Source organism: Nicotiana sylvestris, chromosome 6, assembly GCF_000393655.2.
Source record: "Nicotiana sylvestris chromosome 6, ASM39365v2, whole genome shotgun sequence".
Lineage (NCBI taxonomy): Eukaryota > Viridiplantae > Streptophyta > Magnoliopsida > Solanales > Solanaceae > Nicotiana > Nicotiana sylvestris.
Genome location: NC_091062.1, coordinates 153,534,972 through 153,559,933, shown reverse-complemented (window position 1 = coordinate 153,559,933; position 24,962 = coordinate 153,534,972).

Here is a 24,962-nt window from a genome sequence, read left to right as displayed (position 1 = left end):
TTGGGTTTCCTTGCTCAAATGCATTGAGCTCTCAAACTTGGGCTCATTCGTAGGTCCAAATAAGATTACCTCTTTCAAATAAGACTTGGACTCTCTCCTTTCATTGGGCTTTTGATTTGCTGCGCTAAACTGGGTCATCCCTTTTTAAAATAATCTCCTCATTGTGTAGGTTTTGGTTAATAAAAAAGTTATGGCCACATACAATAGTAGATGCCCCTTCTCTTTAAATAAATCGAGGTATGCGTCCGCGCAACTTCGACCAAACTTTCTAAATAATAATAAAGTGTTATTAATTGTGGACACGTTCGCGTGACATAATTTTTGACACGCTAAACAAATGGGTACACGTACGCGTGACCCGTTTCAATATAATTTCTTAATTTATAGAGGCAAATGCACATAGGTTCTAAAATGAGTAATTAGACAATTTGTTTAAGCCAAGTATGATCAAAGCGACCGTGCTAGAACCACGGAACTCGGAAATGCCTAACACCTTCTCCCGGGTTAACAGAATTCCTTACCCGGATTTCTGTGTTCGCAGACCGTAAATAGAGTCAACTTTCCTCGATTTGGGATTTTAAACCGGTGACTTGAAACACCATAAATTATCCCAAGTGGCGACTCTGAATTTTAAATAATTAATCCCGTTTCGATTGTCCTTTAATTGAAAAAATTCCCTTATACCCCTTTACGGGGTGTAGTGAAAAAATGAGGTGTGACAACCATCAGTCACTCTTATTCCTCACATAGTGTGGCACATGTGGAAGTTAAGGAATCACTATGTTTTTAATCGTCAATACACTAAACTGCCACCCTCTACCAAGCAATTAATCTCTCAAACAGTGGAATTCCACTAACTTATTCATCAAAACCCAAAACATCAACTCACAAAACACATAGGTACTCCAATGTATATTAAATGGCATCCCCCAGCGGTGAGCACAATTAAGCTTAACACAGACGGAGCGGCCAAAGCAAACCCTACTATCAATGGTCTTGGGGGTATTTTCAGGAATTCAGAAAGTCAATGTTTAATGGGATTCATGAGTTCATCCTCAACAGGCAATTCCACATGCATGGAATTAAAAGCCTTGCTACAAGGTTTACAACTTGCACGACAACATCAACTCACACCACTGAAAGTAAATGTGGATTCTACAAAGGCAATAACAATGCTTAATAATGATAATCTCACTACTCATCCTCTCTAATGGAATGCAGGTACTTACTCAAGCAGCTGGGTAATCCGCTCATCACTCACACATACATGGAGCAAAACTACACAGCACATTATCTAGCTCAACAAGGCTCAATTACTCAAGCTCGGGACACCACAACTACCTTCACTCAGCCACCAGACTTTTTGCTACCTCAACTATTAGCTGATCAAGAAGGGACTGTCTACAGGCATTTTGTCAAACCATGCAAGCAATGGATTTGCTCTACAACCCATCAACCTTGGCAAATGATCATTCACTGAGTCAATATTTTGATAACTCCTTTTGTAATAGTGTTCTACTAGCTCCTTGTAATGTTACTACTTAATTAATATAAGTTTTTTTGACGACCAAAAAAAAGTATCATATAAATATGATAGATAATTACATAGAATATAGTGTCATCTCATGTTCTGCTTCCTGTTTGTATTAGGGGTAACTTTTAGTATAGAATTATTTGGACTTTCAAAATAGTAACTTTGATGTGCACGCTTACATCTTAATTTGATCAATGCAAAAAACAAAAATGATTACATCTTACTTTGATCAATCATTAGAGTAATTAATAATTATATATTCTTCATCTTTTAGTTATAGTATGCTAATGTAAAGATGCAGTACCTCTTTAATAGTGACTTAAATGTATATCTAAACTAATTGATGTATTTGTCTCTGTAGATAATAAATTGCGTCGAGAAAATAAAATCAGGACGAAAAATATTGAAACAATCGTAGTATTTTATTTCGAATATTTGAGTGTTACAATCTATATGAATCCTCTGATTCTTCTTTTTAATAGTAAATAAATTCAAGGGCCTTTGAGCTTGATCTTGAATATGTAGTTGTCGCCACGAACAATGATCTTGTTCTTGAGCTTTAGCTTGATTGCTTGAACTTGACCTTGATTCGTTATTCGTTCTTGAGCTTGAACTTGATTTGTTCTTCGTTCTTGAGCTTGAACTTGATTGTTTGAAGCTTGAAACTTGTGGAGGAATTTGCAGTGTTTGATCCACGAGCTCTTTCCTGCTTCTTGTTATAACTTCTGGTGTCTTTTCTGAGTTATGAAGAGCCCTATTTATAGTTGTGGAAGGGAGGAGTTGTGATACGAACAAACTTTTTTTCGGCCAATCAAATTAAAGTGAGACATGACCGCATTTGATTGACCAGAACATGTCACTTGCACGCGTGACACGGTTTCATTGGCCTTTTAATTTGACTTGGCATGCTTTGTCATTTTGACACGTGGCACAATCCTATTGTCTCTTCCGTTTGACTTGGTGCGCCACATCATTTGACACGTGGCACCAAATTGGGCCTATAGGAAGATGACATCTTCGGCTTAATGAAGTAGGCTCATCACTTTAGCCTAATTAAATGGGCTAGCCCAACGGATTAAGACTCATTTATTTAATCCATATATATTGGACATATATAATTAATTCATTTATATATTAGCCCATAATATTTATTTGGACCAATATATTTTGAATTTAAAATATAGTCCAAATTCATGGATTTAATTTTAATAAACTTTATATGCTTACGAATATCCCCTACTTTAAGACTTGTCGGATATAAACTCGTTGAACTTGAGAGCCAAGACTTGGAATAACATCAAATAGTCATACTTGAGCTCTTGTATCAAGTTACAACACTAACTGCTTGGCAAAAGTTCAAAGTTGCCTAGTTTAATGAATTCCAAAATCGTTCTTCTCTTCCTTGATTTTTGAACGATTAATATAGTTCGTCAAGTTGCGAGTCATTCAACTTTCGGCTTAACGGAATTGGTTACATACTTAATGCATTTCCTAATACCATAACTTGCCACCAAAGCATGATAACTCTAATTTTTCTGACATGGACCACTTGAGCCAAATAATTGCTAAATTTTTCAGCCAAACGTACATAGGGATAATTAAATGGAGTATGAAAACAAGTGCATAAGTAGTATGTTTGAATTCTCCATATATGTTTGCCACGTAGCACTAAAAGATTTCCCAAACTTCATATAGATATATTCTTTTGGAAATAGACCAATTGTAAGACCTCCGAACAAAGCAGCGATTTCATGTTCTAATCACAACTGAATAGCTCTAACCAAGTACTACTAGAACACAAAAGAGTCAGCTCACCGCCTCTGTGCAAGTGATCCCACACCGGTAATTCTCCTTCTTAATCCGCCTGATGACTTCTATAAATACGATACTCTTTATTTTATTAGTTTTACTTTCAGCGTTTGCAAACCACTTTAAGTCTACTTTTAACGATTTGGAAGCATTGACGCAAAGTTAATTTCTTCTTCTTTTCTTGTACTTTCTTCTTTGTCATTTTCTTTGTAGGTCAAACAAGAAGTATGTGTCCTTGTTTAATGAGATGATCCATGTGTGAAGAAGACCATCATAGGATGTGAGGAATGGGTACTCATCCTTGCCCAAATATCGGAGAGATTACTCTCATGGCCCGACTATTGGAGAGATTACTCTCAATGTGGCTCGACTATCGGAGAGATTACTCTCAAAATGATCCGTCTATCGGAGAGATTACTCTCAATGTGGCCCGACTATTGAAGAGATTACTCTCAAAATGACCCTACTATCAGAGAGATTTATCTCAAGGCGGCCCGACTATCGGAGAGATTACTCTCAAAATAACCCGACTATCGGAGAGATTACTCTCAATGTGACCCGACTACCGAAGAGGCTAACTTAAAGTGCAAATGGACTCATATGTCCACCTTAAAATTGGAAAGTTATAGTTCCTTTTAAGGACAAACCCATGAAGAGGCCGACTTAAGGTGCAAAGGGACTTATATGTCCACCTTAAGATTGGAAAGTTATAGTTCCTTTTAAGGACAAACACGAAGAGGCCGACTTAAGGTGCAACGTGACTCATATGTCCACCTTAAGATTGGAAAGTTATAGTTCCTTTTAAGGACAAACCCATAAAAAAGGCCGACTTAAGGTGCAAAGGGACTTATATGTCCACCTTAAGATTGGAAAGTTATAAAGCTTTAACTCGAAGACTTCATGGACTTGATGACGTTGACTTGGACACTTGGAAAACTTTGAAGATTCGACGGACTTTGCAGACTTCAACTTGAAGACCGACAAATTTGAAGATTCGGCGGACTTTGATGTTTCAATCTGAAAAATTTGAGGGCTCAAATACTTCCACTTGAAGACCGACGAGTTTGAGGACCTCAACTTGAAGACTTCAACTTGGAGACCTGGAGGGCTTAGATATCTCAACTTGAAGGGTGGCGAACGTGAAGAATTCAACTTGAAGATCGATGAACTTGAAGATTTCAACTTGGAGACTTCGAGGGCTTAAATGTTTCAGCTTCTCTTTTGCTTTACATTATCCGACTTTTATCTTAGTCGCATAATTTTCAGCTTTAAGCGCTTGAAACAAAAGATTCATATTTTGTCGTGGGAGAGTCCAAATAATGAACCATTTGATTTCTCAAAAATTAGACTTCGATATCTAAAATATATCCAAAATTTAGAATCAAACACCTTCAGAATCGCCCCAGATTATATTTTAAAACCAACTTTAGATTCTTCCACGTTGAAAATTTCAGATTTGAGCGGTCTCACCAAAAAAATCATATCTTGGTGTAAAAAATCGAAATTGCAAACCGTTTGATTTCTTGAAAACTAGACTTCAAAATATAGAATATATCCAAAATTCTCAATCAAACAACTTCAGAATCGTCCCAGATATTATTTTGAATTCAACTTTATATTGCACCACGCTATTAATTCCATATTTGCGCAGTCTCACCAAAAAATTCATATCTCAGTGTAGAAATATCGAAATTGCAAACCATTTAATTTCAAGAAAACTAGACTTCAAGATCTAGAAAATATCCAAAATTCTCAATCAAAAAACTTCAGAATCGTCACAGATAATATTTTGAAATTAACTTTATATTGCACCACGCTATCAATTCCAGATTTGCGTAGTCTTACCAAAAAAATCATATCTTGGTGTAGAAACGTCAAAATTATGAACCGTTTGATTTTTCGGAAACCAAACTTCAAAATTTAAATCATATCCAAAATGCAAAATTTAATACTTTAAGGATAGTTTCAGATAATATTCCAAAATTAAACGTAAAATTCTTACACACAGACAATTTCAGATTGCGCGACTTCACCAAAACTTTTGTATCTTGGTATGCAAGCCTCGAGATCGGAAGATGTCTTACTTGCCATCAATCAAAATTTAAGATCTACATTCTCACAAATATCTTGGGTTCAAGTCTCACTGAATTTGAAACGTGTCAAGCAATCTTTTCCTTATACTTGTGTTTCCTTTTGACGCCTCTCTTCTCTTCCCTATTTTTTAAGGCAGAGGGCGGACTTGGAGACCAACAAACTTGAAGGTTTGGCGAACTTGAAGACATAGAGAATCAATGGACTTCAATCCAAATACTTGACATCCTCCTAAAATTAGCTCATTGAAGATATCAATTAACCATGGAGGGTTGCCCCTTTAAATCAAATGGGATCCAAAGTTTAACAGAAGAATGGTATCTTAGCTCGATTTTCAAGTGTCGATTGAATGGATTACATTCCACCGTACTTCATTCGGGTAACAATTGGGGGATTATATATCTATTGAACTTATATGACTGAACTCATAATGAAACTCTAAGCTGCCTACGTACCTCGGTGAAGAGGATCAAGTCATACCGTAGTTCAGAATAGGTAGATTTTTTTTTGTCCTAACTTTTGTCTAGGCCGCCTCTTTCGAAGTTTTCAACCTAGCGGACTATTTTTTTTGTGTGTGAGGGAGGCGTACACAGTATAGTCTCATGCGGGCCAGGAGTGTAGCAACATGCAGTTTAGGCTCATGCGTTAAGGAGCGTAGGAACTTCAAAGATAATACTTCTTCAAAAACTTGCCATTGATAGGGTCGATTCTCATGCCATCTACATCAACCAGCTTGTAAGACCCACTTGAGTAAGCTTCTTGTACGATATATGGCCCATCCCATTTTGAAGTGAACTTCTCTACGGGTTTATATGAGGTAATTATGGGTCTTCGTACAGCAAGGACCTGATCTCCTACTTGAAAGGATCTTGGGCGAACTCTTTTATTGAAGGCGCGAGACAATCGAGCTTGATAACATTCAAGACTCTGTTGAGCTTCCAACCTCTTCTCATCAAAAGCCTCCAACTCTGCTAATCGAAGTCGAGCATTTTTTTCATCAGTGATCCCTTCTTGAATAACTAATCGTGATGAAGGTATTTGACACTCAAGTGGCAAGACGACTTCGACTCCATAAACGAGTGAATAAAGAGTCGCTTGTGTTGGCGTGCGGTGAGTCGTCCTACATGCCCATAGAGCTTCTTCCATACGGTCATTCCAATCTCGTTTGGATTTGGAGATGATTTTCTTTAACAAGTTGCATAGTGTCTTGTTGAATGCCTCTAGACCATTGGCGGCGGCATTGTACATCGAAGAGTTACGTTGCTTGAAGCCAAAGAGATCACAAATTTTGCTCATCAACTTATTGTCCAACGGCTTGTCATTATCTGTTATTATGTAACGAGGAATACCAAAGCGATAGATGATGTTTACTCGGATGAAACTTGCAACATTTTCCTTCTTTACCTCCTTAAGAGCAACAGCTTCAGCCCATTTTGAGAAATAGTCAGTTGCAGCCAAGATGTATAGGTGCCCACTAGAGAACTTTGGTAGTGGTCCAACAACATCTAATCCCCAAGCGTCAAACGACCAGGATGCAACAGTTGGGAACAACACTTCAGGAGGTTGATGAATAAAATTCGTATGGAATTGACAAGCCTTGCATCTTCGAGCATAGTCCAAGCAATCTTTTACCATCGTCGGCCAATAATATCCCATCCTTTTTAGATAGAAGTGGAGCTTTGGTCCTGACTGGTGTGACCCACATACCCCAAAATGTGCCTCTTGCAAAGATCATTGTGTGTTCTCAGTCGAGAACACTCGATTAAGGTCTATTCCGGCCATAAATTCGAAGATCATTGAAGGTCTAGTTTGAGACGATGTTCAATCAATTTTGGTAGGTATTCCTGATTTTAATTTTTTCTATTTTTTCTTTTATTATTATCTTCTTCTACTCCTTTCTGTTATTAGAAGGTTATTTGGTCAGTTTGTTCTATGATTTTATTTTTTTATTTTATTCCGAATTGATAGGTTGTTTGTTGATTTCATTTGTTTTTTTTGTTGTTTAGTTGCTCAGAAGTTTAAACTCGTATAACAGTAGTTCTTGAACTGAGTCCTGATAATTTTTGAAGATTGGAATTGTTTCATTTTTCAGTATTAAGAGCTATTAAGCAGTCTGCTGATATATTTTGTTTGTATAAAGGTTGAATAGCCTTAAACGATGTGAATTGGATTCAACTTGGTCCATGAATTTCAAGTGTTAAAAAGGGGAACTTTAAGATAATAGTGGGAATTGTTTAATTGTCACATAACTTGAGAAGCGGCTAAATGAGTGGTAGGGTAGAAATTGCATTACTGAATTAATTAAGAAAGCACTAAGTAGTGGAATGAATTAAAAAATAGAAAAGGGTACTGATAGTGGAAACTACACTTGTTTATGGACCTTTGCTAAGGGATACACATGGGAAGGGAATATACAAGCTGGAAAGGTAAAAGATCTGAAGGAAAAGGGAGTTGGTTCTAGTCTTTAAATAGACACACACGGACAGACACACGGACACAAGAGAGAGCTTAGGAGATTGGGGAGAGAACTTTCTGAGTGAGTACATACAGACAGACCTAAGGGAAGAGGGAGGGAATCAGAAAAGAAAAACTGAAACTGCTAAAAATTGGCTACTGTTCCATTGAGCTCTGATTTGATTTCCAGAGTTTTCAATTTCTGAAATAGTTTCTGGTCTATCTAGGTTGAAATGATTTAAGTTTGGTATTTTAAAAAGTTTGGTTCTTGAAATTCTGGCCGCATTTTCGTGAGTGTTGCACTTCGTTTCCTGGTTTAAAACTGGTTTACCTGGTTGTTTCTATTGCTGATCACTGTTCTTGCTATTGTCCTGTTGTTGCTTCCTCATTTTCCGTGTTGTTTTCGAATTTCAGGTACTTTTCTTTAGCTTATGAGTATAGCATGACTGCTGGACATGTAATTCTAGCGAAATTCTGGTTGAATGGAAGCTGCATTTGAATTTGACCTCCCATGTTTCTCTTGTTGTTTCAATATTACGTAGTTAGGTTTTGAACTACAAATGTCAGTTAGGTTTTCTGAATTCGTGTGTGAAGAGTAGTCTGCAGTAGTAAGTTTACATTTGTATTGATGTATGAACTATGGATTCTATTTACTTAGTTTTCTTTTAACAAATCTAAGTGAGTGCTAGTTAAAGGATTTATTAAGGTTTTGTATAAAGGTTTAGTGTAATGCTTTGGGTTGTAAATCCATGTTTAGCTTATACTGTAGACCACTTGTCTTAGCTTGGGTAGCCATTTGATTTCAGTGAATTGCTAAATATCGGCTTGTATCTATTCACTCATATTCTACCTTGTAAACATGCCCATTGGTGAAGCTAAGGTTCAGAGTCATGTTTAAAGTTAGTAAAAGCTGAATCAAGCATGCTTACCTGATTGTTTAATGCTGAGTTGTGTTATTCATGTCGGGATAGGATGATTAAAATTGGAAGGCTAAGTAGGTAGGAAGTAGGATAATTTCCTATTCCCAGAAGGTATCAGTTAAAAGGCATTCAGAATTGGTATCATAATTTGGGGCTTAGTTTCCAAGTTAAATATGTTTGGCTCCGCAAAGATTCAACCTTGAGCACCTGTTTTACAATTGCATCGTGAATAGGGCTTTCTTTGGGTCATTTTAATCCATCAGTGGTTTCAGCAGCTTTTGGGTTCTGAAAAGTTATTAGGCTCGTTGGGTCAAGTTTGAAAGCAGTTGTGAATTAGATTCTTAAATTAAATATTCCCTTAATTCAATATTTTTCTAATTAGCCAGTAGATTGAAATTTTATTTCGAATGAATAGAGGCTCTCTAATTTTCTTTCTTTATCTAATTAATTGGTTTTCTTTTTCAAAGTAGATTAGGGGTGAACCGTAGTAGATAATAAATAGTCCATGGCGCTCCGAATATAATTTGAAAACCCTTTTAAATTAGAATCAAGGTACATCATGCCAAACAAAAATGACAATTGCATGACACTCGTTTTAATTAAGTTCTGTTTAATCCTCAGAATTCGAGGCGCGCTATTTAGTAAATTCCCATGGCCCTCGCAAAGTTAAAAACGCGTAGTTGCTTTAGGCGCGTTATTTTAATAATTTACTTTCCTAAACTCGGGTGTGAATTTATGTGACCCAAATCCAAATCTCAACGTCGGATAAAATGTGTTGCGAATCGCGAGTGCATTTATGTGACGTGGTTCAAGACATATTTTAAATGGCATTGCAATTTTCCTTGAAAAAATAATAATTAAATAAAGCAGTTAAAGGAAAAATTGCACATAGGATTAAACATGTTTAAAATCAGATAATTAGGCCAATAATAACAATTGAGCGACTGTGCTAGGACCACGGAACTCGGGAATGCCTAACACCTTCTCCCGGGTTAACAGAATTCCCTACCCGGATTTCTGATTTGCGGACTGTTAAATAGAGTCAATCTTTTCCTCGATTCGGGATTGAAACCGGTGACTTGGGACACCATAAATCTCCCAAGTGGCAACTCTGTATTTTAAATAAATAAATCCCATTTCGATTGTCCTTTAATTGGAAAAACTCCTTTATACCCCTTCCAGGGGTGCAGGTAAAAAAGGAGGTGTGACAGCTCTAGCGATTCCGCTGGGGATTAAACCCAGAATCTCTAGTTCAGGGTTCAAAATTCGAGCTTAGATGAATTGTTATATTTGGCTTTATTTATTATCTAATTTTATTACATGTTTGGGCCTAATGTGCTAAATGTTGCTTTTACCACTTTGATATTATCTGAACTGTATATATAAATTGCTACGAGACCCCTCTTTTCTTTCTCCTGAGGAGTGCACGCTGGTCGTGACTTCTTTCTGTTAGTGTCATATCCCAAATAGAACGAGGTTCGGACAAGTTGCAAAGACGGATGATCTTTTGGTTACTGGTACGTAGCCCCCCCCCTCCCGGCTCGAGTTGTCCGCTCGGGTAAGCCAGGTCTAGAACAAATAAACCCAGGTTTTTAAACCTAGTATAACAATACCTCATGCCGGATCCCTAGTAGGAACGTTTGTTTGCATCATGTGCATTTTGAATTTGGAGACTCAACACAGGGGTTGGGTCTGTCTAGGACAGGTGTACCCAAAATAACAGACCATCTTGATGCATCCTATGTGCTACATGTTGCATTTCTTCGAGGGTAAAAGGGTCATTTGGCAGACTAATGATAGTTGAGGGCAAATGAAAAAAAATAAAAAAGAAAAGAAAAAGAGAGGGTGAATTATGAATAGAGTGGGCCCCAATTATGTTTTCTGTCACATTTTTTGTTAAGGGAAAAGAACTTGAAAATTCAAAAGAAAGATTTTGCACTTTTTCATCGTTTTCGAAAATAAAAAATCAAAAAAAGGAAAAGAAAATCCAAAAAAAAAGAAAAAAAATGTTGCATATTTCATCATTTTCTAGGAAAAGATAAAAAATAATAATAATAAACTATATTTTCTATAAATTAGTTATTTTTGTTTTAATTCTCGCCCGTATCCAAATTGCCCGAACTACGCATACCTGATTCTCGTCTTCGGGGCGTGATACGTGGGCATCCCACATAGGGTCCGGTCTTCCTAGTAAATCTTAGGTTCTTGGCTTTGCAGGGTCTTAGCCAAATTTTGCACTTCTAGCCACCTTTTGGCCAAATAAGCCATTTTGCAAAAATAGCCTCAATCATGTCTTGCATGTGTCCAGTAGGGAGTGTTATTGTCTCACATAGTGTTGGTTTAAAGTTTTCTCATAAAGGAGTGGATTTATTTACCGTAGTTTGAGCATGACAGACACCCCGTGACCATCCAGTCAGGATCGCTCAATCAGGAGTTGCTTAAGGAGATTTCTTTTATTTTTATGTTTTGAGTCCGTTCTTCATTTTATGTCTGTTTTTTACTTTCTAGTTTTGTACAATAATGTCAAGTCTTTTGTTATTGTATTTTCTTCTTTATATTTGAAAAACATGTGTTGTAACTCAAAAAATCCAAAAAAAAGAGATATTGCATTTTATATTTCCGTTATAAGTTTTCTTTAGATTACTAATTCTAGAAATGGAAAAAAAGAAAAAAAATTAAGATTGTTTTTCCTTTAGGCAATTAATATCTAGGACTTAAAATGAATTATTTTTATGTTTCCTTTAAGTATATTAGGACCAAAATTCCAAAAAAAAAAGAATTTTCTTTTAGTACTTCTTTAAAAGCTTTATTTAAGGTGTTAATTCAAAATCTAAAAAGATTTTCTTTTGAGAAGTTTCTTTGGGAAATTAGTGAAAAGTGAAAAAAAAAACTTTTTATTTTCTTTAGGATATTGTACATAGAAGAGAAAAAAAGACAACATACTTTACCTTTGATTTATTTTCGGAGTTTCTCTTTTAGGCAATCAAAATTGAAATCAAAAATAATTTTTTTTTTGCTTGTTTCGAAATCTTTCATCAAGATATCAAATGAAAATTCAAAATATTTTTCTGTGGTTTATTCTTTAGATTTTCTTCCTAAAAAAAAGAATCAAAAAAAATATTTTTCTCTTCTACGATTTTCCCTTAATAATTCCCATAGAGTATTTGTTTTCAAAAGAGAGAAAAAATATGTGTTCGTTAAGCTTGAGTTTGGAATAGGTTATAGAACATTCAGTTTAGAAAATTCAAATTCTTTTAGTTCTTTTTCTCATCAGAGTAGTCATTAAGATAAAAAAAATGTCAGTTTGTTTACTTTATTCCCGATCTTCCAGAACTACGCAAAGATCTGATTCATGCAGGGTCATGATACGTAGGCAACCTACATAGGGTTCGATCGAATCACTTTTTTTTTACTGTTAAAAGAAAGGAAAAAGGGAAACGGAAAAAGAGAGAAAAAAAAGTGAAGTCATGGGATGTGAGAAATGAGAAGGAAGAAAAAGAGCGATAATCAGAAAGAAAAAGGGGAAGGAAAATGAGCGAGCTAAGAAGTACCAGAAAAACAAAGAAAAGAGAGGTTGAAATGAACAAAATGGGATGATGCCAACTGACCTTTGTACCCTCGAAGTCATTTTAGAACCGATAACTGTGGCTAGGTGCATTGCACATGAAGTGAGATTATCTTATGTTAAATGCCCTAACGCTAACGTGATGGTTTCCTTTTGTTATATTCATATCAGAAGGGTGGTTGGTTTGTGGTTTTTAAAGTGGTAACTCTTCTCCACAACACAAAGTCAAAAGGCAATGGCAGACAACAACAGAACTGAGTTGGTTGATACTGATGCCCGAAAGTAGTTGGTTGAACATGATAAGGGGTTGGTTGAAGAGGTGAGGATGTTAAGACAACACATGACAGACATGTATCAGGCCTGGATGACTGGGAGGGCACCACCCCCGCCACCAACTAGCTTCCTAAATGCTACCCTTACTCAAACACCGGTCACAGTGCCAGATGATCCCCTATACTCTCCAGATTCACTCGCTTACCATGGCTTTCCCAACCACCCTAGTATCTCCGTCACTCATCTTCCAATTACCTTTCCTAAAAATTGCCCTCCTGTTTTTTCTACCATCCCCAACAATGAGCACCCACTCAAAGCTCACGGTGCCCGATCTTACCCCTCATAGGTTGTCCACAAAGTTCTCAACTCATATAAACAGAGCCCTCGGGATAAGTTGCATGTTGAAATTGAAAGGTTCACAAGAAGAGAAAGGAAAGAGGGGATACCCAGGAGGCTGAAAGGCATAGAACAATCCTCAAAGAACAAACAAGGAAGGGAATATCAGTGCAGCATGTCCTACAAAGAACTGTCTGTGTCCCCTGACGTTCGCCTGCCCACGGGGTTTAAAGTGCCAAAGTTTAACTTGTATGATGGATGTGAAGATCTAGTAGCCCATTTGAGGGATTATTGCAGTAAAATGAGAAGTGTTGGCGAGAAAGATGATTTGTTGATGACGTACTTCAGTGAGAGCCTGACTGGGGCAGCTTTGGAATGGCATAATCGTCAAGATGTTGATAATTGGCCTACATTGGGTGACATGGCTCAAGATTTTGTTCGATACTTTCAATACAGATCGGGCGTTACCCCAGACCGCTCCTCCCTATCCAGAATGGAAAAGAAGCCGGAGGAAAGCTTTAGAGAATTTGTACTCAGATGGAGGGAGCAGGCTGCTCGAGTCAATACCCCGATCGGTGAAGAAGAAATGGTTGAGCTCTTCCTAAAAGCCCAGGGGCCCGCCTACTTTAGTCATTTGATCCCGGCCTTGGGAAAGCCTTTCAATGATGTGTTAAAAATGGGGGAGATGGTAGAAGAGGGAATTAAATCAGGTAAAATCATGAGCTGTTCGAAAGACATTCAGAACATCCCAGTAAGCTCGGGTGGAAGAAAGAGAAACCAAAAAGATGATCTGATGGGCTTTCCCGATCAACACTTCCAGCCTCGATATCATACCCAGGGATATCCTGATGTACCAGATAATCCTCCCCAATTCCACTTCTCTCCATGGAACTCCCAAAATCGTGCATCACTCTCTCAGTACCCAGCTCTACAAAATGTCTATCCACCCCCACGAGCCTATCGAAAACCCCCTGGATCAGGTTTCCGGCCCAATCAAGCATTTAAGAATGAGAGGTTGCTGAAAAAAAGAAAAGGCTTTCACACCTATTGGAGAATCATACGCCATTTTGTTCCAAAAGTTAAAGCAATTGGACATGTTGAAGCCAATTCATATAAAAATGCCAAACCCTCTGTCAAAGAAGTTTGATTTTTCTCAAAGGTGCGCATATTGCTCAAATGCCCCGGGGCATGACATAGAGAAGTGTTGGAATCTGAAGAAAGCAATTCAGAAGCTTATTGATGCAGGTGACATTGTCGTGCAAAATCCAGATGCAGAAGACACTAACCAAAGTCCATCGCCTGCTCGTAATGAGACTCATATGGTGAGTATGATTTGTTTTGAAAAGGAATATGAAAATTCTTCTGAGATCCTCGAAGGTCAACGTGCTGCAAAGTTTTCAGTGCTATCATAGGTTGATCTTAAGAACGAGCCAGCAAAGGGAACCCAAAAGCAATTTGTTAAGAACAATGTGATGGAAGTTTGTGAAGGTCCTAGTAATGTTGATGCGGAATTCAGTGGCTAAGATGCCGAGCTTGGCAATTGGAAAGATGTTCCTTTCTTGGTTAGCCAGGGAGGAGTTTTGGTGGTTTATTTTGTTGTTATTTTTGTTGTCCGGGTTATTTCAGGGTTGTAATCCGGATATTGTCTGGTGACTCAAACCCTTCTATCTTTTTATTTTGCCTAGTTTGTTTAGTCATAGTAGCCCGTCTAGTGTTGTCTAGGTTTTTTCTAGGTTTGTAACCCCAGTTTAGTTTGCTTGTTTTGTTGTTCAAACTCTTTCACCATCTGTCTAATGCAACTTTCTATTCTCTGTTATTTTTAGTCATTTTTGTTTCGTTCTCTTTTCTTTTTATAGTTCTTTTCCTATTGACTCTAGTGACATGACATGCACGCGTAATTCTCAGTCTGGTCTTAAAAAGTTAGTTTAGTCATGAAGCAATGAAACAATTTGAAGATGATAGGGACATTTGAGGGGAAAAAAGTAAAGGCATTTTGAGATCACTTCAAGCCCGAATTGTGAAACTGGGGCAGGTAGAACAAAAATAAATACTGTTGAAACGCATCCTGCCGCATCAGGTTGAAGCTAAAAGAAAGTTTGCCCCAAATTGGTAGGGGCCGGTCATCGTAATGAGAGTGTTGTCCAATGGTGCTTCGTACTTAACAGATGTAGAAGGCGAATGTGTGGATATGGTCATCAAGTCTGGCACAATCAAAAGATGTTACGAATATTTTCCTTGGTTTGTTTAATTGTGGTGTTTGTACTTGGCATGTTTTGAAGATTGGAATGACGAAGGCATTTTGTTCTGCTATCTAAACACCTTACCCTTCGTTACCCCTTTGAGCCTTGTTTATTTTCTTTCATACCCCTCTTTCGGAATCAGTAGCAAAGATCAGAAACACAAGCGTGAAAGATAAGTAAAGGAAAAGGAGAAAAGAAAAGAACAAAAAGGGAGAGAAGAAAAATGAAAATCAAAAAAAAGGGAAAAAAAGAGAACGAAAAGAATGATAAGAAAAAAAAAGAAAAAAACAACAAAAAGAGAAAAAGAAAGCAAAAAAGAGAAAGAAAAGAAAGAGAAAAGAGAAAATCACAACAACAAAGTAATTCCTATGACATGAACTACGTTTGACCTGATTCCTTTTAAGGATACGTAGGCAGCCTCACGGTTCGGTCTCATCAAAATAAAAATCCAAAAGTCCCAAAGCAAAGAAACTGGGGCAGAAGTGGTGGTTGTGGTAGGAAATCTGATTCCGAAAGTTGTAATTTTGAACCCATTCAAATTGTTTTGAGCCTTTGATATCCTTTCTTTCTAACCCCATCCAAAGCCCACATTACGGTCCAAAGAAAGACCTTCCGACCAATTTTCGAGAGATGCCAAGTCAAGCAAGTAGAGGAGAATCATATCAGGGGCAGCACTCTGGTCCAAGCAGAGAAATAAAATGAGAGTCTTAGAGGTGAAAACCTTCACGGGCAACGTAAGGCGACGGGAGTTAAGAGAAATAAAAATGAGAGTCTTATTGGTGAAAACCCTCGCGGGCACCGTAAGGCGATAGTAAGTTGAGAGAAAGAACAAAATGAGAGAGGCTTGATGGTGAAAACCCTTCGGGCATTACAAGTCGAATAAGGACTGTGAATCAGATTGGATAATCAGAGCATTGAAGCCCAGTTTCATGGTTTAGGGGTATAACAGGAGTTGAACATTAGACTTGCTCAACGAATAGGCCACAGGTGCATGTCATGGTCATTAGAGTTGGTATCCACATCTAATAGGTTTCTACTTTGTAATTTTCTTGTTAGGAATCATCTCTTTCCTTTGTCCTTTACTCTGTTCCTCTTGTCTTATTTACTTCCTCTTCCTGAGTCTGTTGGGTCAAAATAGGTGAGAAATGACTTCTAAATTTGCCACCGGCTGTCCAATTGCACAAAACGGGGTCTGGCTAACACATCGAAATGTCATAAGTCAGAAAAGAACAACAAGCGCATTGAGCTGGTAATAATCAACATGTTTTGGGATCCTTATGAAATACAAAGGTCTGGTACATATTAATTCATGGACAATGCAATAGATGGAGGGTGTTAGGTGAATAGATTAAGGGTATTTTCTGTGATAAGATTCACAAAAAGTGGTTAACCAGTGGCAAGCGAGGTCTTCCATGCAAAAATTAAAGTTATCATGGCAAGCGAGGGAGCAATAGACTTCAAAGCCAAGGCCAGTGGTTTAAGTCAAGGAAGAACAACATACACACTGAGTTGGTAACAATCAACATGCGTTGGGATCCATGTGAAATACAAGGGACAAAAAAGGACAAGCAAGATCTTCAATGCAGAAATCAAAGCTATCATGGCAAGTGATGGAGCAATAGACCTCAAGACCAAGGCTAGTGATTTAAATCAGGAAAGAACAACGTGCATATTGAAGTTGGTAATAATCAATATACCGTGGGGATCATGTGAAACACAAAGGTTTGGTAGATGTCGGTTCATGAGCAATGCAACAGATAGAAGGTATTGGGTCTGAATAGAAGAGGTATTTTCTGTGGTAAGGATGACAAAGAAAGTGATTAGTCAAGGAACAAGCAAGGTCTTCGAGTGGAAATCGATTATCATGAGAAGTGAAAAAACAACTGCCCTCAAAGTCAAGGCGACAAACCAACCACCACATTTTAAACTAACAAGATTTTTCTTTGATTTGAAACTGGGGCAGAAAACTTTTCTTTATTTTTGTCTATTTTGATGAAATCAGGTACCCGCCTGGAGAGCAAGGAATACATTTCAAGTTGAAGTTAGGAGCCCGCCTGGAGAGCAGGGAATACATTCAGCGCAGCAGTCAGGAGCCCGCCTGGAGAACAAGGGAGTACAATTTAAGTTTTAGCTTTCAAGTTTTTGTTTTATCTATTTTAAAGTCAGGAGCCCGCCTGGAGAGCAGGGAATACATTTCAAGTTGAAGTCAGGAGCCCGCCTGGAGAGCTGGGAATACTTTCAAGTTGAAGTCAGGATCCCGCCTGGAGAGCAGGGAATACTTTCAAGCGTAGCAGTCAGGAGCCCGCCTGGAGAACAAGGGAGTACAGTTCAAGTTTCAGCTTTCAAGTTCTTATTGATATTTAATAACATGATTCAGTTTACACTCACATATATGCCCAGCTACCAAATCGGGCCAGAAACTTTTCTTTATTTTTGTCTATTTTGTTGAAATCAGGCGCCCACCTGGAGAGCAAGGGAATACAATTCAAGTTTCCGCAATCAGGTTCCCACCTGGAGAGCAAGGGAATACAATTCAAGTTCAGCAATCAGGCGCCCACCTGGAGAGCAAGGGAATACAATTCAAATTCAGCAGTCAGGAGCCCACCTGGAGAGTACGGGAATACAATTCAAGTTCAGTAGTCAGGAGTCCACCTGGAGAGCAAGGGAATACAATTCAAGTTCAGCAGTCAGGCATCCATCTGGAGAAAGGGAAAACATCTTAGATTATAATTCAAGTCGGCAACAAAGGAACGACTGAGGGAAATGCAAATCAAAAAGGCAACAATGGTCAAAGAAAGACATTTAAAGGTTCAACAATAAGGTACCCGCCTGAAGGAGAGGGAAAGCATCTCAAGAATATAATTCGAGTCGGCAGCAGAGGAACAACTAAAGAAAATGCCAATCAACAAGGCAACAACAGTCACAAGGCCAAGTTTGAAAATAACTCTTTATAAAGCATAGATTATAACTTAGTCTAGCTTCTTTATTTTTGTCATGGTGTAATAAGGAGGTCAGTGAGCAGTATCGGCAGCAGCAGTAACAGTGAAACCACAGTTTCATGGTAGTCCCAGCTACCGAAACTTCCCGAACTACATTGACCTAATTCCTTTTTAGCCAAGAATATGTAGGAAACCTTTGAAGCAGAGGTGCGGTCAAATCTTTCAAAATGCTTCCCCACAGAGTATTCAGACGGGCAAAAATTGCTCGTATCCGCTCACTTTATCTTTGCACGAAAACTCTTCGTGTTTTCGGACAAAGAGGGGCAACTGTGAGCACGTGATTTTTGCCTCACATAAATTACTCCAAAAGAATTCTCAAAATTAGGTCTTTTTCTTTAATTATGTGTTATTCTAGGAATTACTGTGCAATTTTCCTGATTGTTTGCATATTTTATGCATTTTTAATTTTATTAATACATTGAAAATACAAAAAATATAGCATCTGCATTTAGAATTTAGTTTTACATTTTTACATTAATTAAGTAAATTGTTGTTTTGCAAAAAAATGAAAAATCCCAAAAATAATGTATTTTGCATTTTTTTTATGTTTAATGTTACAATTTTGTGATTTTCTTTTAATTTGGCATTTAATTATTTGTAATAATTATTATTTAGAGTTAATTAGTATTTTTGATAGGATGATTTGGTTTTATAAATTAATTTAAGATTTTAGTTTTAATTTTCGAAAAATAGTTTGAAATAAATAGAAAAAGGAAGAGAATTAAATAAAAGAGTAGTAAAATCTGTTGGGCTATCTCTCATTTTACCTAGGCCCAAGCAAAATCTACCCCATTATCCGCCCAAACCAGCCTAGACCCATCTCTCCTACCCGACCCGACCTAGCATAACCAAAATGACGCCGTTTCATGCTGAGATTAATCACAGCCGTTGATTCCATTCAATCCAACGGCTCGAGATGAACCATCCATTTTAATAATACTAAACCCTAAACGACCCCCTACCCCAAAAATTAGAACACCCCCCCCCCTCTCATTTGTGTCTCTCATTGCTTCAGAGATAACCATGTCTCACCACCGCCCTCCGCCACCGGAAATCGCCTCACGGCGGTTCCGGTGGCCCAAACCACCACAAATTAACACCGGAGATTCTCCTTCACCTTATCATCTCAAATCCCCAAGCCGTTTCTTTCGAATCGCAACCGAACTGGTCGAATCTTCGATCGAAGTTTGAACCCAAAACCCTAGTTTACCCAATCCCGTCCATCTTTACACCATAGAATCCCCTCACTCCCCTCTTTCCGAATCCATGAACCTTATCCCTCGAATGTCCCGGGAATCCTTCGAATCTGGATTTAAAGAAACAAACCCTAAAATCCCAAAATCCAAGTCATTACGTGTTTAAAGGTTTGAGGTCAAAATCGACCTTAGTTGTGTGTTCTCAGTCGAGAACACTCGATTAAGGTCTATTCCGGCCACAAATTCGAATATCATTGAAGGTCTAGTTTGAGACGATGTTCAATCAATTTTGGTAGGTATTCCTGGTTTTAATTTTTTCTATTTTTTCTTTTATTATTATCTTCTTCTACTCCTTTCTGTTATTAGAAGGTTATTTGGTCAGTTTGTTCTATGATTTTCTCTTTTTTATTTTTTTCCGAATTAATAGGTTGTTTGTTGATTTCATTTGGTTTTTTGTTGTTGTTTAGTTGCTCAGAAGTTTAAACTCGTATAACAATAGTTCTTGAACTGAGTCCTGATAATTTTCGTTGAAAGATTGGAATTGTTTCATTTTTCAGTATTAAGAGCTATTAAGCAGTCTGCTGATATATTTTGTTTGTATAAAGATCGAATAGCCTTAAACAATATGAATTGGGTTCAGCTTGGTCCATGAATTTCAAGTTTTAAAAAGGGGAACTTTAAGATAATAGTGGGAATTGTTTAATTGTCACCTAACTTGAGAAGCGGCAAAATGGGTGGTAGGGTAAAAATCGCATTACTGAATTAATTAAGAAAGCACTAAGTAGTGGAATGAATTAAAAAATAGAAAAGGGTACTGATAGTGGAAACTACACTTGTTTATGGACCTTTGCTAAGGGATACACATAGGAAGGGAATATACAAGCTGGAAAGGGAAAAGATCTGAAGGAAAAGGGAGTTGGTTCTAGTCTTTAAATAGACACACACGGACATACACCCGGACACAAGAGAGAGCTTAGGAGATTGGGGAGAGAACTTTCTGGGTGAGTACATACAGACAGACCTAAGGGAAGAGGGAGGGATCAGAAAAGAAAAACTGAAACTGCTAAAAATTGGCTACTGTTCCATTGAGCTCTGATTTGATTTCCAAAGTTTTCAATTTCTGAAATAGTTTCTGGTCTATCTAGGTTGAAACGATTTGAGTTTGGTATTTTAAAAAGTTTGGTTCTTGAAGTTCTGGCCGCATTTTCGTGAGTGTTGCACTTCGTTTCCTGGTTTAAAACTGGTTTACCTGGTTGTTTCTGTTGTTGATCACTGTTCTTGCTACTGTCCTGCTGTTGCTTCCTCATTTTCCGTGTTGTTTTCGAATTTTAGGTACTTTTCTTTAGCTTATGAGTATAGCATGACTGCTGGACATGTAATTCTAGCGAAATTCTGGTTGAATGGAAGCTGCATTTGAATTTGACCTCCCATGTTTCTCTTGTTGTTTCAATATTACGTAGTTAGGTTTTGAACTACAAATGTCAGTTAGGTTTTCTGAATTCGTGTGTGAAGAGTAGTTTGCAGTAGTAAGTTTGCATTTGTATTGATGTATGAACTATGGATTCTATTTACTTAGTTTTCTTTTAACAAATCTAAGTGAGTGCTAGTTAAAGGATTTATTAAGGTTTTGTATAAAGGTTTAGTGTAATGCTTTGGGTTGTAAATCCATGTTTAGCTTATACTGTAGACCAATTGTCTTAGCTTGGGTAGCCATTTGATTTCAGTGAATTGCTAAATATCGGCTTGTATCTATTCACTCATATTCTGCCTTGTAAACATGCCCATTGGTGAAGCTAAGGTTCAGAGTCCTGTTTAAAGTTAGTAAAAGCTGAATCAAGCATGCTTACCTGATTGTTTAATGTTGAGTTGTGTTATTCATGTCGGGATAGGATGATTAAAATTGGAAGGCTAAGTAGGTAGGAAGTAGGATAATTTCCTATTCCGAGAAGGTATCAGTTAAAAGGCATTCAGAATTGGTATCATAATTTGGGGCTTAGTTTCCAAGTTAAATATGTTTGGGCTCCGCAAAGATTCGACCTTGAGCACCTGTTTTACAATTGCATCGTGAATAGGGCTTTCTTTGGGTCATTTTAATCCATCAGTGGTTTCAGCAGCTTTTGGGTTCTGAAAAGTTATTAAGCTCGTTGGGTCAAGTTTGAAAGCAGTTGTGAATTAGATTCTTAAATTAAATATTCCCTTAATTCAATGTTTTTATAATTAGCCAGTAGATTGAAATTTTATTTCGAATGAATAGAGGCTCTCTAATTTTCTTTCTTTATCTAATTAATTGGTTTACTTTTTCAAAGTAGATTAGGGGTGAACCGTAGTAGATAATAAATAGTCCATGGCGCTCCAAATATAATTTGAAAACCCTTTTAAATTAGAATCAAGGTGCATCATACCAAACAAAAATAACAATTGCATGGCACTCGTTTTAATTAAGTTCTATTTAATCCTCAGAATTCGAGGCGCGCCATTTAGCAAATTCCCATGGCCCTCGCAAAGTTAAAAATGCGTAGTTGCTTTAGGCGCGTTATTTTAATAATTTACTTTCCTAAACTCGGGTGTGCATTTATGTGACCCAAATCCAAATCTCAACGTCGGATAAAATGTGTTGCGAATCGCGGGTGCATTTATGTGACGTGGTTCAAGACATATTTTAAATGACGTTGCAATTTTCCTTGAAAAAAATAATAATTAAATAAAGCGGTTAAAGGTAAAATTGCACATAGGATTAAACATGTTTAAAATCAGATAATTAGGCCAATAATAACAATTGAGCGACCGTGCTAGGACCACGGAACTCGGGAATGCCTAACACCTTCTCCCAAGTTAACAAAATTCCCTACCCGAATTTCTAATTTGCGGACTGTTAAACAGAGTCAATCTTTTCCTCAATTCGGGATTGAAACTGGTGACTTGGGACACCATAAATCTTCCAAGTGGCGACTCTGAATTTTAAATAAATAAATCTCGTTTCTATTGTCCTTTAATTGGAAAAACTCATTTATACCCCTTCCAGGGGTGCAGGTAAAAAAGGAGGTGTGACATTTGCGTAATCATGATATGGGCGTAGTTCAGGTTTCTATTCCCAGATGAGGACGCCATGGTCATCGAAGTTCAGCCTCCTTAGGATTAAACATGTTTAAAATCAGATAATTAGGCCAATAATAACAATTGAGCGACTGTGCTAGGACCACGGAACTCGGGAATGCCTAACACCTTCTCCCGGGTTAACAGAATTCCCTACCCGGATTTCTGATTTGCGGACTGTTAAATAGAGTCAATCTTTTCCTCGATTCGGGATTGAAACCGGTGACTTGGGACACCATAAATCTCCCAAGTGGCGACTCTGTATTTTAAATAAATAAATCTCATTTCGATTGTCCTTTAATTGGAAAAACTCCTTTATACCCCTTCCAGGGGTGCAGGTAAAAAAGGAGGTGTGACAGCTCTAGCGATTCCGCTGGGGATTAAACCCAGAATCTCTAGTTCAGGGTTCAAAATTCGAGCTTAGATGAATTGTTATATTTGGCTTTATTTATTATCTAATTTTATTACATGTTTGGGCCTAATGTGCTAAATGTTGCTTTTACCGCTTTGATATTATCTGAACTGTATATATAAATTGCTACGAGACCCCTCTTTTCTTTCTCCTGAGGAGTGCACGCTGGTCGTGACTTCTTTCTGTTAGTGTCATATCCCAAATAGAACGAGGTTCGGACAAGTTGCAAAGACGGATGATCTTTTGGTTACTGGTACGTAGCCCCCCCCCTCCCGGCTCGAGTTGTCCGCTCGGGTAAGCCAGGTCTAGAACAAATAAACCCAGGTTTTTAAACCTAGTATAACAATACCTCATGCCGGATCCCTAGTAGGAACGTTTGTTTGCATCATGTGCATTTTGAATTTGGAGACTCAACACAGGGGTTGGGTCTGTCTAGGACAGGTGTACCCAAAATAACAGACCATCTTGATGCATCCTATGTGCTACATGTTGCATTTCTTCGAGGGTAAAAGGGTCATTTGGCAGACTAATGATAGTTGAGGGCAAATGAAAAAAAATAAAAAAGAAAAGAAAAAGAGAGGGTGAATTATGAATAGAGTGGGCCCCAATTATGTTTTCTGTCACATTTTTTGTTAAGGGAAAAGAACTTGAAAATTCAAAAGAAAGATTTTGCACTTTTTCATCGTTTTCGAAAATAAAAAATCAAAAAAAGGAAAAGAAAATCCAAAAAAAAAGAAAAAAAATGTTGCATATTTCATCATTTTCTAGGAAAAGATAAAAAATAATAATAATAAACTATATTTTCTATAAATTAGTTATTTTTGTTTTAATTCTCGCCCGTATCCAAATTGCCCGAACTACGCATACCTGATTCTCGTCTTCGGGGCGTGATACGTGGGCATCCCACATAGGGTCCGGTCTTCCTAGTAAATCTTAGGTTCTTGGCTTTGCAGGGTCTTAGCCAAATTTTGCACTTCTAGCCACCTTTTGGCCAAATAAGCCATTTTGCAAAAATAGCCTCAATCATGTCTTGCATGTGTCCAGTAGGGAGTGTTATTGTCTCACATAGTGTTGGTTTAAAGTTTTCTCATAAAGGTGTGGATTTATTTACCGTAGTTTGAGCATGACAGACACCCCGTGACCATCCAGTCAGGATCGCTCAATTAGGAGTTGCTTAAGGAGATTTCTTTTATTTTTATGTTTTGAGTCCGTTCTTCATTTTATGTCTGTTTTTTACTTTCTAGTTTTGTACAATAATGTCAAGTCTTTTGTTATTGTATTTTCTTCTTTATATTTGAAAAACATGTGTTGTAACTCAAAAATCCAAAAAAAAAAGATATTGCATTTTATATTTCCGTTATAAGTTTTCTTTAGATTACTAATTCTAGAAATGGAAAAAAAGAAAAAAAATTAAGATTGTTTTTCCTTTAGGCAATTAATATCTAGGACTTAAAATGAATTATTTTTATGTTTCCTTTAAGTATATTAGGACCAAAATTCCAAAAAAAAAAGAATTTTCTTTTAGTACTTCTTTAAAAGCTTTATTTAAGGTGTTAATTCAAAATCTAAAAAGATTTTCTTTTGAGAAGTTTCTTTGGGAAATTAGTGAAAAGTGAAAAAAAAATCTTTTTATTTTCTTTAGGATATTGTACATAGAAGAGAAAAAAAGACAACATACTTTACCTTTGATTTATTTTCGGAGTTTCTCTTTTAGGCAATCAAAATTGAAATCAAAAATAATTTTTTTTTTTGCTTGTTTCGAAATCTTGCATCAAGATATCAAATGAAAATTCAAAATATTTTTCTGTGGTTTATTCTTTAGATTTTCTTCCTAAAAAAAGAATCAAAAAAATATTTTTCTCTTCTACGATTTTCCCTTAATAATTCCCATAGAGTATTTGTTTTCAAAAGAGAGAAAAAATATGTGTTCGTTAAGCTTGAGTTTGGAATAGGTTATAGAACATTCAGTTTAGAAAATTCAAATTCTTTTAGTTCTTTTTCTCATCAGAGTAGTCATTAAGATAAAAAAAATGTCAGTTT